This window comes from Lissotriton vulgaris, chromosome 1_1 (genome assembly GCF_964263255.1).
Source record: "Lissotriton vulgaris chromosome 1_1, aLisVul1.2, whole genome shotgun sequence".
Taxonomy (NCBI): Eukaryota; Metazoa; Chordata; class Amphibia; order Caudata; family Salamandridae; genus Lissotriton; species Lissotriton vulgaris.
Window position 1 is genome coordinate 675,011,274 of NC_141685.1, and position 14,994 is coordinate 675,026,267.

The following is a 14,994-nucleotide window of genomic DNA, read 5'->3' on the forward strand; positions in this document are numbered from 1 at the left end:
TTCCCTGCACTCTCATTCTTGAAGAATGAACGATATATCCTGAACACCAACGCTCAAGGCTAGAAGAAAGCTCTTGAACCTGAACAGCCCAAGTAGAATATGCCACAATCGCACACCTTCACTGTTAACAAAAAAACGCATGCAGCACCCTGGATTATATAAGTCTTTTCTGACTTCAGACTCGAGTGCAAGGGAAGGCAGGGAAGGCCTTATTTTATGCGGCAGCGTTAACTAAACAAGCGCTGGCAAAGTTCCTTGCCGAAAACGTGCAGGCGAGGTGCGACACGGCAGGACGGAAGGAAGAGAGGGGAGGGGGAGGAGAAATGCGACACGGCGGGAGGGGGCGGGCAGGGGAGGGAGCTGTAGCATGTCTGTTTTTGCATTTTTATATAGCTCGAAATCAACCTTAGGATATCAGTGCTTTACATGAGCAATAGTTGCATTACAGATGGACACATTCATTGTTAGGCACGGGGAGAGTGTGATTTGCCCGGAATCACAGTATGTTTGAGCCTCCGGACAGACTCAAGGCTGGGTCCCTGGCTCAAAGTCCACCACTCTAGCCGTTAAACCACATCCTTTCCCTTCTCCCATTCACGAAGAGTGGCAACGAGGTTTCGGCATCTGTTCTGCCCATTGTAAATAAAAATGAAACGTGAATGCCGTGTGTGTGAAAAAGAAAAAAAATGCTGTCACGCAGCATGTTTGTTTAGGAGATTAGACAAAGTAATTTCGGTTCTGCTTGTTATCACAAGAACTGCCATACGCCATTCAGCTACAAGCAATGCGCTCGCGTGTTTATGGGTAATTCCTTCCACCTGAAAAGGAGCGTTTTTCAAAGCACAGCAAGGGGGTGTTCGCCATGACCCCTCATCAGTATGAACGCTGTACTCTTCAATACGTTTTATTTGGTAGCTGAAACCATGCACCTTATTGCTGCTCTACTATAAACAAAAATCACACTTTGATACTAATATACACCTGGGGTATACTTAGACGTGGTCTATTGTGTAAAACTAAACAAGCTCACACACAGAGCGTCCCGTATGCCACCCATAACCGTCAAAGTACCTTTTTTACACACACAAGCAAAACATGTTTTCAAACATGGAAATAAATATAAGTAAACTCAACCACGACTATAAAAGACTTCTAGACAGACAACCTGTTGGCCTTCAGTAAGCCAGATGACTCACTGAGTTGACCCGACATCCGAGTGTGACCTCTACCAATTCTGAATATTCGTAGGGAAGGCTCAGCCTTTCATCCTTTAGAGGGTGATAAACTGGTTGCTATTGAGCTGGTAATAGGAACATCGGGTTATAAGGCTGCAATTGGTGTGATGCAGAAATGTACTTCTAATAACTTGTCCCACCCGTAGAGTTTTATTCACAGTAAATTACACCTCGTTCACTCCTGAAGCAGAGAGAGGCTTAAAGCTTCTGCAATCAGTAAACAATGGAGTGATTTTCACATATCAAGGCCTCTGCTGTGAAGGGCGTCGGGAATTGTAGTCCTTCTTTTGCTAGTTATCGCACGCAGAAACTGATGGGAAATACAAGTTCCGGGTGCCCTGGGACATTGCCTAGGAGACGTGGGTGCAGGCTTCCTGTGGAGCCTGGGGGGGAGAGAAGATGAACATTTGAAGCAACTGGACAGGGGAGGAGAGTTCAGGCAAGGCGGAGGAGGTGAGCCCGGGAGACGACTCATGAAGGTACCAGATAATCTTTTTGGAGGGAGGTGGACATTTAAGGGCCGTATCACGGAGGCGGAGCGTTACCGAAGGGTGTGAAGGGAGGGTGGTGTTATTAGGTAGGGTCTCTATAGGGGCGTGGAGGTGCTGAAGTAGTGGAATGTTAACAAGTCGGATGGGGGTGGGGGAGAAGGGTAGTGAGCGAGTGGGAGGGAAGCGCTGGTGAAGCGTCGTGCTTCAAGAGCCTGGTGAGAGGTGCGACACGACGGAAGGAAGAGAGGGGAGGGGGAGGAGAAATGCGACACGGCGGGAGGGGGCGGAGGGGTAAACAAAGACGGACGTGCACGCGCCCGTGAGTTTTAAGGTCAATGCGCATGCGCATAAGCTTAATGCGCATGCGCATTGACCTTAAAACTCACGGGCACTGCAAGGAATCGCCACGATTCCTTGCAGTGCAGATAAAGTGTGGATAACTCGCAATAGTCTCGCTTTGCTCGATGCGCATGCGCATCGGCAACAGGCGAGACCTAAAAACGACTGGGTTACCTTTGCCAACAATAACTTCCCAGAAGTAACCCCTCTGCATTGCTTCCTGAACAACGAGGCCGTGGCAGTTAATTTTCGTTGAGGGCGGGACTCTGCAGAGAAACGCTGGGTGTCCGTGCCAATGCTGCCGTACATACATATTCAAAGCGTTCTACTACCAGCGTACTCATTGCAGGCTTCCCATTCTGCTGCATTGTGTGCACAATTGGAATGCCAAACCCAGCATATTGTATGTTGTCAGCTAGGGCTGGTGATATATGGGAAGCGCGCTTCTCCTGCTTGTACTGCTAGGCCCCTCTGCCCACTGTCCGGTGTTGAGGTCAAAAAGGGGGGGCATGTGAATTACGGTGAGCTCATTAAGCCACAGGAGAGATCCAAATAGGCCCCGCCCCGGACCTTTATGCAACTTAAAGGAGAAGTATCCCACCATTCTATAAGTACCCTGAGGTCCTATCAAACTTGTGCGTGTGCTCAGCCTCGCAACTCGAGTGCTTACTCCTCCAAGGGAGCATCAGCGAGCACTTCCCCGCGTTACCACTACTCCAAGGCAGTCAGCCCTTGCCTGTGAATACGAGTGTGGCATTGTAACCGTGTCTGCCTGGCAGGGTTCCCTCTCGGGTGAGAAACCATTAGCCCAAACTCGGCCCAGAGGTACCGGAGAGCTCTACATAAGCACCAGTTGTTTTACATGCGGGTATTCTTGTTAGGCACGGGGATAGGGAGTGGTTTGCCCAGCATCGCTGGGTGTTCCGCGTCAATGCCACTATTCAGCCCTCCTTACCCGCTGCAGAGTACCCTGCCTTAGCCGTTAGGCCAATTCCCTTCCCGTAGGTATTTAAAACCCCTTGCTGGACACCGGTCCCCTTACCCAGGAATACCTTCATTCTTTTTTTAAATTTTTTTTTTTTTATTCTGTTTGTTAGTGATTTGCCTAACATTACAGGAAGCAGAGCCGGCGACGGGGATCGAACCCTGCTCCCTGGCTCCCAAGTCAGCAGCTGTGACCGGAAGGCTGCAACCCTCCTTCGTGTTAATTTCTCCCTTGGAGCAGGCCAAGACCCTTTCACCAGTCACCCTCTGTCCTTCTTTTGGTGTCCCCATATCACAGCTCTGCCCAGGCACTGGTTTGGCCATACTTTCCTTTAAAGACTCAGGGGGTCTGTGAAGTGTCCCTTTGGCTGCGCCCTATATTGAGACTCGATTTATAGCGAATGCATCTAGTTCTGTATTCGAGGAACAGCAGTTTAACGCTGAAGTACTAGCGCAAACTCGGCCCTGAGGTTCAGGCGCGCTTTACCCAAGCGGTACAAAAGAGGGCGGTGATGGACGGAGCATCTGAATCAATCAAACACTCACACCCGGTCAAAAGATCTGGGTTTAATCCATCACCGTTCTTTAGCCCACTCTGCCACCCCAGTTCAGACATGGCTATATGCAAATCAGTCTGACCCTGTGCCTCATGGGAACAGTCCAGGCCGAACTGCCAAGCCATGTCTTCCCTGGACCAGAAACAAGCTTCCGAGGACTGGTTTCTGGCATTCCGGCCGTCTTCAGCCCGGCTTGCTTGAATCCAGTGACAAAGTGAGCGAGGGACTCACGCCTGAGCATACCCTGCCACACTTATGGCGGCCAAAAGCGGTACAAACGAGGGTGATGATGGACGGAGCATCTGAATCAATCAAACACTCACACCCGGTCAAAAGATCTGGGTTTAATCCATCACCGTTCTTTAGCCCACTCTGCCACCCCAGTTCAGACATGGCTATATGCAAATCAGTCTGACCCTCTGCCTCATGGTAACAGTCCAGCCCGAACTGCCAAGCCATGTCTTCCCTGGACCGGAAACAAGCTTCCGAGGACCGGTTTCTGGCATTCCAGCCGTCTTCAGCCCGGCTTGCTTGAATCCAGTGGCAAAGTGAGCAAGGGACTCACGTCTGAGCATACCCTGCCACACTTATGGCGGCCAAAAGCGGTACAAAAGGGGGTGGTGATGGACGGAGCATCTGAATCAATCAAACACTCACACCTGGTCAACAGATCTGGGTTTAATCCATCACCGTTCTTTAGCCCACTCTGCCACCCCAGTTCATACATGGCTATATGCAAATCAGTCTGACCCTGTGCCTCATGGGAACAGTCCAGCCTGAACTGCCAAGCCATGTCTTCCATGGACCGGAAACAAGCTTCTGGGGACCGGTTTCTGGCATTTCAGCCGTCTTCAGCCCGGCTTGCTTGAATCCAGTGGCAAAGTGAGCAAGGGACTCACGTCTGAGCATACCCTGCCACACTTATGGCGGCCAAAAGCGGTACAAAAGAGGGTGGTGATGGATGGAGCATCTGAATCAATCAAACACTCACACCCGGTCAAAAGATCTGGGTTTAATCCATCACCGTTCTTTAGCCCACTCTGCCACCCCAGTTCAGACATGGCTATATGCAAATCAGTCTGACCCTGTGCCTCATGGGAACAGTCCAGGCCGAACTGCCAAGCCATGTCTTCCCTGGACCGTAAACAAGCTTCCGGGGACCGGTTTCTGGCATTCCAGCCGTCTTCAGCCCGGCTTGATTGAATCCAGTGGCAAAGTGAGCAAGGGGCTCACGTCTGAGCATACCCTGCCACACTTATGGCGGCCAAAAGCGGTACAAAACGGGGTGGTGCTGGACGGAGCATCTGAATCAATCAAACACTCACACCTGGTCAAAAGATCTGGGTTTAATCCATCACCGTTATTTAGCCCACTCTGCCACCCCAGTTCAGACATGGCTGTATGCAAATCAGTCTGACCCTCTGCCTCATGGTAACAGTCCAGCCCGAACTGCCAAGCCATGTCTTCCCTGGACCGGAAACAAGCTTCCGAGGACCGGTTTCTGGCATTCCAGCCGTCTTCAGCCCGGCTTGCTTGAATCCAGTGGCAAAGTGAGCAAGGGACTCACGTCTGAGCATACCCTTCCACACTTATGGCGGCCAAAAGCGGTACAAAAGGGGGTGGTGATGGACGGAGCATCTGAATCAATCAAACACTCACACCCGGTCAAAAGATCTGGGTTTAATCCATCACCGTTCTTTAGCCCACTCTGCCACCCCATTTCAGACATGGCTATATGCAAATCAGTCTGACCCTGTGCCTCATGGGAACAGTCCAGCCCGAACTGCCAAGCCATGTCTTCCCTGGACTGGAAACAAGCTTCCGAGGACCGGTTTCCGGCATTCCAGCCGTCTTCAGCCCGGCTTGCTTGAATCCAGTGGCAAAGTGAGCAAGGGCCTCACGTCTGAGCATACCCAAGCACCAGTTGTTTTATATGCTGGCCTTCTTTGTTACTACATTATCACAGGGGGAACCCATTAAACCATCTAGGCATCTGGGAATTTAAACAAGACTCAATAAAATGATGCCTATGGTAGTATTCTAAAAGAGGATTAGAGTAAAACGGATACCAAAAATGATCTGTCCTGCGTTTTTTTCAAACTTATGACTTAATCTCTGAATTTACTTTGTATTCACTCATCTCATCGCTATCTAGACAATTCAATAACTCCAACAAACAAAAAAGTAGTTTACATAACTTTTTTAGTAAATCATGTCTTTTCTTTATAAGGAAAATTAATTTTCACTTCTTATAAGTCTTTTTTAAACTTTTTTCTTTTCATACACGTATATACATATTTATCACATTTAACATGTATATATATACAATATTTATAATATAAACATAAACATACCAAAGTAACAAAACTATCTCCTGAACAGTTTTTATAGTTCAAATGCCCAATTATTTGTACAAGGAAATCTATGGACCCTAATTATTCCTTTATCTTGGTCACCACATCCAACTTTAATGCAGCCTGGGAAGCAAAACAATGCTTTATACTTCATTTTTCTAAGGCTCACATTGCATCTTTTTAACTCAATTTCAACATTTTTGGTGGTGTCAGAATAAACAACAGTCGACGCATTTCAGCCTATGTAATATTCATGCCTCTTCAGGACTTAGGGCAAGGAATATACATTTACCTAAAAGACAAATAAACCAAAATTACATATATACACAAATCAGGCTTCAAAAGTCATGGATACATACACTCACTCATGAGTGACCATCCTACAATAGAGGTGACAGATACCTAAAGGTATGTTGGCAACATTAATAACTAAGTAACACCACATGAAGTGCAAAGGAATATTTTAAATGAAAAAGACCTAAAAGGCCACCAAATATCTCACTAAGTATCCTTATACCCACACACATAAGTGCTCAAGTTCATGCCAGTGTGGATACGGAATCAAAGAGTTTTTAAACAAACACCCTTCCTATTGTTTTATAATGGTGCTCAAAAGAAAAAACAGAAACCAAAAAAACAAAATCTGGGACGGCAAATACCTGCTTACCAATGCAGTCAGAATCATTGTAATAATTAGTCGGCAGGTCTTGCAACTACGGGGGCTTAGAGTAAAAGTAAGCACCCCTACCAAGAGTATCTGAAAAAGTAAATAAAGAACACTCCCTGTAAAAGCTACATTATCATTTCAGATTAAACCATCGCATGCCACGCAAACCTACTCGCCTCAAAAAGAGTCTCATGCAATGCAAATTCTTCAAGGGGAGCCCAATTACTTCAGGGTTTTCAAACAGATCCACGATGCCCCGAAAAACGCTGGTCGTTACGCAAACTAGGGCAAAAATCCCAATCCAAATGCAAAAACGTGCAGTTCTCGCCGCGGCGTTTACCCGCGGCGCCATATTGGGGCATAGATATAGAGGGAGGACTATTCTACAATAAGCGAGAGCGGACTACGTCTACTCTGAGACTACAAACAAAAGCGGAACTAATCTAAAATGCAACAGTATACCTACACATCATGGCGGCATGATTAATTTCGCGAATTAAAGCTGGATCACACGCAAAACAACAGAGAGAGAGCGACCCCTGTAATTGCCGCTTCTAAATTAAATAACAACCTTCTCTAGTAAAGATTCTCTCTTACCCATTCCAAATACCAAATAATGAAAAACCGACTTAATAAAAAAAAAAAAATAACAACCAAATAGTGATCATGCGATTCAGAACTATGTGATGAAATAAACCAAACATAATAGCGCCAAAACCCTATACATTTACTGGTAAATCTAGAAAGGGAAGTATGGCTACTATAAAACCTTATATCCCAATGCGTTGCCTCAACCATGTACATTCTCAATAGTTTATCATACAATTGTCATTGGTTCTGGCGCGCTTTACCCAAGCACCAGTTGTTTTATATGCTGGCCTTCTTTGTTAGGCACAGGGAGATCAAGTGATTTGCCCGGCATCACAATATGTTCCGCACCAATGCTAATCACACCCTGTTCGCCGGTATTAAAACACTTTAGAAGGCCACCAGTCCCCATTACACAAGACATTTATTTTTTGTAGGCATGTGGAGATGAAGCGATTTGCCAAACGTGACCGGAGGCTGAGCCGACATCGGGGATCAAACCTTGCGCCCCGGCTCCAAAGTCGGCAGCTGTAACCATATGGCCACAACCTCTCCTTCGTTTTAAAACAACTTCTCCTTCGTTTTAATCTTTGTAGCAGCCCAAGACCATTTTATCAATCACCCACTGACCTATAGCCTGCACAAACGAATACTGGTTTATGAATTTTCAGGGATCCCAAACAACCCTATACAGGGTGATAACTACTATGAAGCTACCTTCGTACAGCTCCGTACAACTCCATTCGTGAGAATTAAACCCACAGCGTCAATCACTGAGGGGCTCATATTGTGCGAGGAAGAGGCTGTGAGCTCCTGCCGTGAGCTGTGGAGGGCCCGCAATGCTTCCCGTTAACTTTAAACTATTTGCCCGGAATCAAGAAGACTTTGCCTCAGAGCCAGGATTCAGACCTAGTTACCCAGCTCTGCGGCCTGCAATCGTGGCCAGTATGCCACATACCGACATAGTAGGAGGTCAAACCGACGCCAGCGCCCAACCTGGCTCCATAATTCTAATGACGGCAGCAACGACTGCCGGGTCATTGTGTCCATATCCCCCTTCCTGTAATTTCCAGTCCTGTTGGCACTTCCGAACTCGGCTCGTCACCTTTTGTAAATGGCACTATGCTCTATCTTCCTCTATTACCCCTGGTGTCACAGATCAATAGCGCAGGTCACGCATCTGGCTGGTGATCCACAGGACCGATACAGCCAAGGACACACTGTGCCTGGGGGCTCCCCCACAACCCTATAAGGCGCGGGAGACTCCTCCTGCTGTTCCCAGTCCTCCAACCTCCGCCAGGTGCCCCCATGCGGTAGTGCCCTGCACATCTTCAAAGGTATATCAGGTGCGTAAGGGGCCCCTATGGACCCTCTCTGCAGATATCTGTTCCAGCACTTGCGGGCTGTGGCATAATTCCCGGGTCAGATGCAAATCACCAAGCGGGAGACGCAAAACTATGCGAGATAACTCCAACAGGGGACCCGACATTTCGCCCAATTCCCCTTCCCCCCTAGTGGCCCTCGCTACCCACTGAGTGAGCCATTGTAGCTGTGCTGCTATGTAATACATTTCATAATCAGGGACCGCTAGTCCTCCCGCCGCTCGAGATCTCACCAGCGTACCAAGAGCCACTCTGCGTCTGCCCGTCCCCCATAGAAAGGAGCTGATCATTCCCTTAAGCCTCTTAAAATACGCTGCCGGGATCCAGATCGGGAGGGCTCGGAAGTAATATAGTAATCTCGGAAGGGTCAACATTTTGAGTAGAGCCATCTGACCCGCAACTGACAATGGTAAGGTACCCCAGAACTCAAAGTTAGGTCTGGTTCCCCTGATCGCCTTTCCGACGTTCCCTTTGAGTATATCTTCCTGTTCATGGTAGATCAACGTGCTCAGGTAGGGGAGGCATCTCTCCTCCCAGTTCACCCGTCAGCATTTTGGAAGCGAGGCCTTCCCCTGCACACTGGAAAGAGGCACGACTTCGTCCAGTTAACTTTCAATCCAGCTACTGCGCTCAGGGCTCGCAACAGAGATTTCGCCCCCTCCAGAGCCTCGCCAGTATCAGCCTAAAACAGTAAGAGGTCATCTGCATAAAGAGCAATATGTTGAACTTGCCCATAAATGTCTAGGCCCTGATACGCCCTTCCCGATCTAGCATGCGCCGCCAGAGGCTCCACCGCTATAGCGAATAATAAGGGGAGAGGGGGCACCCCTGCCACGTGCTCCTCCCCATTTTGCATGCTTCCAAAATCACTCCTCCCGTCCTGACTCTGGCGGTTGAATATGCGTATAGCAACGCCGTCCATTGCACAAAGCCAGGGCCATGTCCCATCTGTCTCATTACATGATATAAGTATTCCCATTCTAGACTGTCGAAAGCTTGAAGAACCGGGGTTTAACCCAGCGGCGTCAGGGGCACGCCTAAGATCTTCAAGTTCACCTGTCTTGGTATACAGAGACACAGAATACTTCTGGATGGCATCAGAGACCAAGTTTATTAGCTGCAGCTAGTAACAGTGATCCTAGAAATACATCACAGTGTAAATTCTCAGGAGACTGCTCATTTTACTAAGGCGAGACGTCTCCTTTTATTTCCAATATTCACATTATAAATGTACACCCACTGAACAAAATTCTAGCCAATAAGGTACATTTTCAAACAAAGTATCACATAACAAAAACTCAATTTACAGTATCCCAACCCAAAAGTTAATTATTAGGAATGTCCCAAATTCAATCTCCACAAGCTGGACAAACCTGTAATTGAAAGCATAACCCATGTAATGAAGAAACATAAAAAAGAAACAGTAACAGATGCTGAACAAGATAAGACATGTGCAAGGAAACTAAAAGTTAACGATGTCCTGAACATTGATTGGCAATCTCAGACAAAGATAGATCAGGGAAATTGGCTTTGCGAGGTCAGTTTCAGGTGAAGAGGTCAGTTTCCTACAGTTCATTTCAGAGTCAAAAAGAAACCTAGTTTATGTATACATGAACTAAGAAGGCCAGTTCACTTTGTTCGCCAGGCTACCTTCACAGGCCTATGTGAGGGCAACACAAAATGCTGGCAGACTCGAGAATTACAAAACCTCAGACCCTCCTTCTGCCATTACGTAGGCAATAACCTAATCTGAATCTAGGTCTATATCGATATTCATTAGGTCATCAAGGTGTTGCTGTAGCATCATCTTATTATTCTCTACTTCTCTCGGGACAGGTCTCCGAACACACATAGTAGCACAAAGACTACAAATGGCGGGACCACACTGGATGCAAAGACAACAAGAGAAAAGGATGGTTAAAACCATACCAAGGAATGTCAGAGTCTTCCATCCCCATTTGGACAGCAGTCCCCACAACCATCCCGTCAATGACCAGTCTCCTTCGTCTACTTGGATAGACTCAGAGATTTTATACAACCTAAAGATGGCTTGGTACACTGTAGGGGCATTATCTGGTATGTAAACACAGCAACTGGATCCAATCAATTTACATACTCCTCCTCGATCTGCAAGTATGATGTCTAATACCATACGGTTCTGCAAAGTCATAAGATGGTCCGCTTGAAGCTCAGCTGTAACATTACTAAGAGCACCTGCTGACTCATTAATAGTAGCTTCAACAACGCGGACAAGCTGTCGAATATGCCTACTAATGATCATAGGACCCCAAAAGGGCAGGAAGCCCTTGAAGAAATCTCCTACTTCGTGTGCTGCAGTATCTTCCTGATTGAAGACACCTCTACCATATCTCGTTCTATGATAGTCTGAAGCAGTAGTGTATGTAGGGAGAAGCAGAAACGCCACATAACACGTTCCTGAAAAATCAGGTGGCAACCATGTGTAGGCTCTGTCATGACAAACAAAATATGTGCCTTTAGCTGGCACAAACGGTGGAGAAGTCCGAGATGAATAGACATAGGTTTGAGCGCACACACTCTTACCTAGCTGAGCTTCCGGATTCCGACCATTACCTTGCAAACAAAATAGCCTCGGTGGGGTACAATCCAAATAGGGAGAGACCTTTTTCGTCTCTCCTTCTCTGTCAAGCTGGTACTATATCCAGTCTCGTTCCAACCAACATAAGCCTGCACCTCATCCTTAGGGATAGCATTATATGCATCAATATCTCGGATCATAGCTACTATTCCCCTTATTACGGCACTATTGCTCGAGTTATATTTAAGGGGACGTAAGGGGCGTACCTCATTTGCATAGATAAACATGGTCTGAAAAGCCCACACAGACCCATTAAAGGAAAAAGGCAAAACCAAATATGCCATACCTTTATCTGTCATATGAGGCATAAGACCACAAACCCAACAATTAGTGGTATTTACTACTAACTGATGCTGATGCAACAACTGTATGAACGAGGAACGAGTTGTTGACAAATTCTGATCTCCTTGTCTGTTCATGTTCAGGCAACGTATAAAACTGGTGCAAAGAAACAGTAGTGAAAGAAAGCATAGGTTGGGAGGTGGTTGCAGATGTCTGTTGTGTAGCATAGACAGTCGAACCCACACAAGCTAATGTGATACTTAAAAACATCAAAAAGCACAATATTATAAAACATTTGCTATGTATCAATGTACAAAATCTTGTCTTAAGATCTATTCTCTCAACATCTCTTTCAGTTACAACAGACTCCATCCTCTAACGTGCTGCTCGCGGCAATTTTCCTTCTTCACTCAAGTGTGCGTCCAGGCGTCCTAGACGTCCCTAGAACCGCAGACCTTTCGTCAATACGCGGGCCACCTCTTAAGTCTTATACTGCGACCCTGCAGCTGAACCCCGATGGTGGTTCGAAAAAGAAAAATAGTCTCTTGTCTGAAAGAGTGTAATTCACAAAAAAAAATCTGATTTTATTTGTCATTTTTAGACCTTAAGTTGTAGCGTTTTTTACCAGGCACAGTTTGATCCTGAAAGAGTGTCTCTGGGTGCGTAGTATCAAGTCTCAAACACGGCGGCGCAGCTTCTTGCAAGACTTCATCATCCGCACGTTCTGACTGAGTCCATTCCAGATGTGCATCGCTAAAAGGTACAAATCTCGGAACCCTTTCACTCTCGGAATCGGCAACACCTTCCCGGACCCACTTATCGTACGGTAAGGGCAAAGGTATCTTCTTGCAATGGGTACCATGTACCCAGTTTATCTTGCCGAACAACTTAAAAGCAGTCCGAGTTGATAGCAGGACTTGATATGGACCAGTCCATCTTGGTTCCAAGTTCTTTGACTTCTGGAAATTCCTGATTAGAATCCAGTGGCCAGGTTGAATCGTGTGGCCTGCGTCTACAGAAACTGAAGGCAAAGTGTCATGGACCTGTTGGTGAAGAACACGCAATTTAGCAGTCAAATCATGTAAGTAGTCAACCAACATAGGGTACTCAATATCATTGTACTTCTTAGGCCTCGGCACACCCCAGACATTCGCCGGGCGTCCAAAAACAATCTCGTATGGGCCAAGTCCCACGCGACGATGTACTGTTGTTGTGGTGGACAAAAGTGCCAATGGTAAGGCATCGGGCCATGTAAGACCAGAGCTCGCTTGCACCTTGGCCAACTTCAGCTTCAGAGTGCCATTATAGCACTCGACCAGGCCTGCTGACTGGGGGTGATTCGCAGCGTGAAATTTCTGTTTAATATCCTGACCCGCACATACTTTCTTCATAATCTGACCCACAAATTCACTTCCATTATCACTCCATACCATCCTCGGCAAGCCATATCTGGGAAAGAATTCTTTGAGCAAAACCTTGGCTGTAGACAAGGCAGTATTATCCTTTAGGGGGTAGGCCTCTATCCATCTGGAAAAGGCACAAACAACCACAAGGACATACTTCAAATTATTGCATCTTTCCATATGAATGTAGTCTATCTGCAGCACCTCGAATGGATACGTTGGAGGAGCAAAATGACCCGCTGGAGTTGGGGTTCCCTTTCCAGGATTATGCATCAAGCAAATCATGCAGTGTTTAACCAAATTCTCAGCACACTTAGTAATTCCACCATTCTGCCATACCGGAGCCAACAACTTACATATCCCATTTGAACTAATGTGAGCCAACCCATGAGCCATAGTAACCACCGGAAGCACATATGCATCCCGCAACAACCATCGCTGGTGCTCTGACAACTCAACCCAACAGCCTGTTGAATCCAACATTCCCGTACTCTCTCTCCACATACTCAATTCTTTCTCAGTAGCTTCTGCCTGAATCATCTTCACACTTTCTGTTGTATCTTCACACATTCCTCCTTCCACAACCCATCTGGCAGGACCTGCAACATACATCCGACTCGTCACATCTTTCGCCGTTTCTCTCGCTACTTCATCTGCAAAAGCATTCCCTCGACCCACATCATCCGTAACCTTCTTATGCGCACTACACTTCACTATCGCAATTTGGGTCGGCAAAGTAAGTGATTCAAGAAGTTCACTCACTAATTGTCCATGCTGAATTTCCGTAACATGGGAAGTAAGAAATACTCTCTCTTTCCACAAGCGACCAAAACTGTGAGCCACGCCAAATGCGTATTGGCTATCAGTATAAGCATTCACTCTCTTTCCTTTTGATAACACACACGCTCTAGTCAATGCTATCAACTCCGCTGCTTACGCTGAATTCTGTGCAATACGTGCTGTTTCAACAATCGTGTGCAAAGTTGTGACAGAATATGCTGCAGTCGTCTCTCCATTCGGAAGCCTAAAGCACGAACCATCTACCCATAGTGTACCATCAGGATTTGAAAAAGGAGTATCTTTCAGATCAACTCTACCCTTCATTTCCTCCTCTGTCCGGAGAAAACAATCATGCTGTTCCTGAGCATCTGTCTCTACAAAAATCGGCAACAATGTAGCTGGATTAAATGTGTTGCACCGCTTGATGTGCACATAGCTAGCCAAAAGCGTCAACTCATAACCTGACAAACGCGCACTGGTAAGATGTTGAATCTTCGTTCTATTCAATAGGGTATCCACTGCATGTGGGACCATCACAATCAATGTATTATCCAATACCAAAACAGCAGACTGTTAGTTAGAAACAGCCGCTGCAGCTCTTAGACAACTAGGCAACGCCCTAGCTACCGGATCTAAAGAAGCTGAAAAATACGCACATGGGCGCTGCTTGTCTCCAACTTGTTGCGTCAATACTGAAAACGCACAACCTTCTCTCTCGTGTACATAAAGTGTAAAAGGTTTACTGTAGTCAGGAGTACCCAACACCGGAGCAGAACACAATGCATCACGCAATTCAGATAAACTCTTCTGACATTCGTCAGACCAAGGAAGAGGGTGTGGTGTGTCCTTAAGAGTAAGTGCCAACAAAGGTTTCGCTAGCAAAGAAAAATTAGGAATCCACTGTCTACAATACGAGGTAATACCTAAGAAGGCACGCACCTCTCTCTGTGTGCATGGCACAGTCATTTGGGCAATCGCTTGAATACGCTCTGGGGTCAATCGTCTTCCCTCCTTTGACAAGAGATGACCTAAGTAGGTCACTTCTTGGCGGCAATACTGCAACTTCGAAGGTGACACTTTATGATGAAGGTCAGACAGGTGTCTCAACAAAGAAAGAGTAACTTCTTTACAAATCTCTTCATCATTAGCAGCAACCAACAGATCATCAACATACTGGATAAGATTAGAACCAGAAGGCAATGCAATAGTATCAAGCTGAGTTTTCAAAGCCTGACTATAAATGGAGGGACTCTCACAATAACCTTGAGGAGCGCACTTAAACCGGAAACTGCGGCCTCCTATAGAGAAGCCAAAA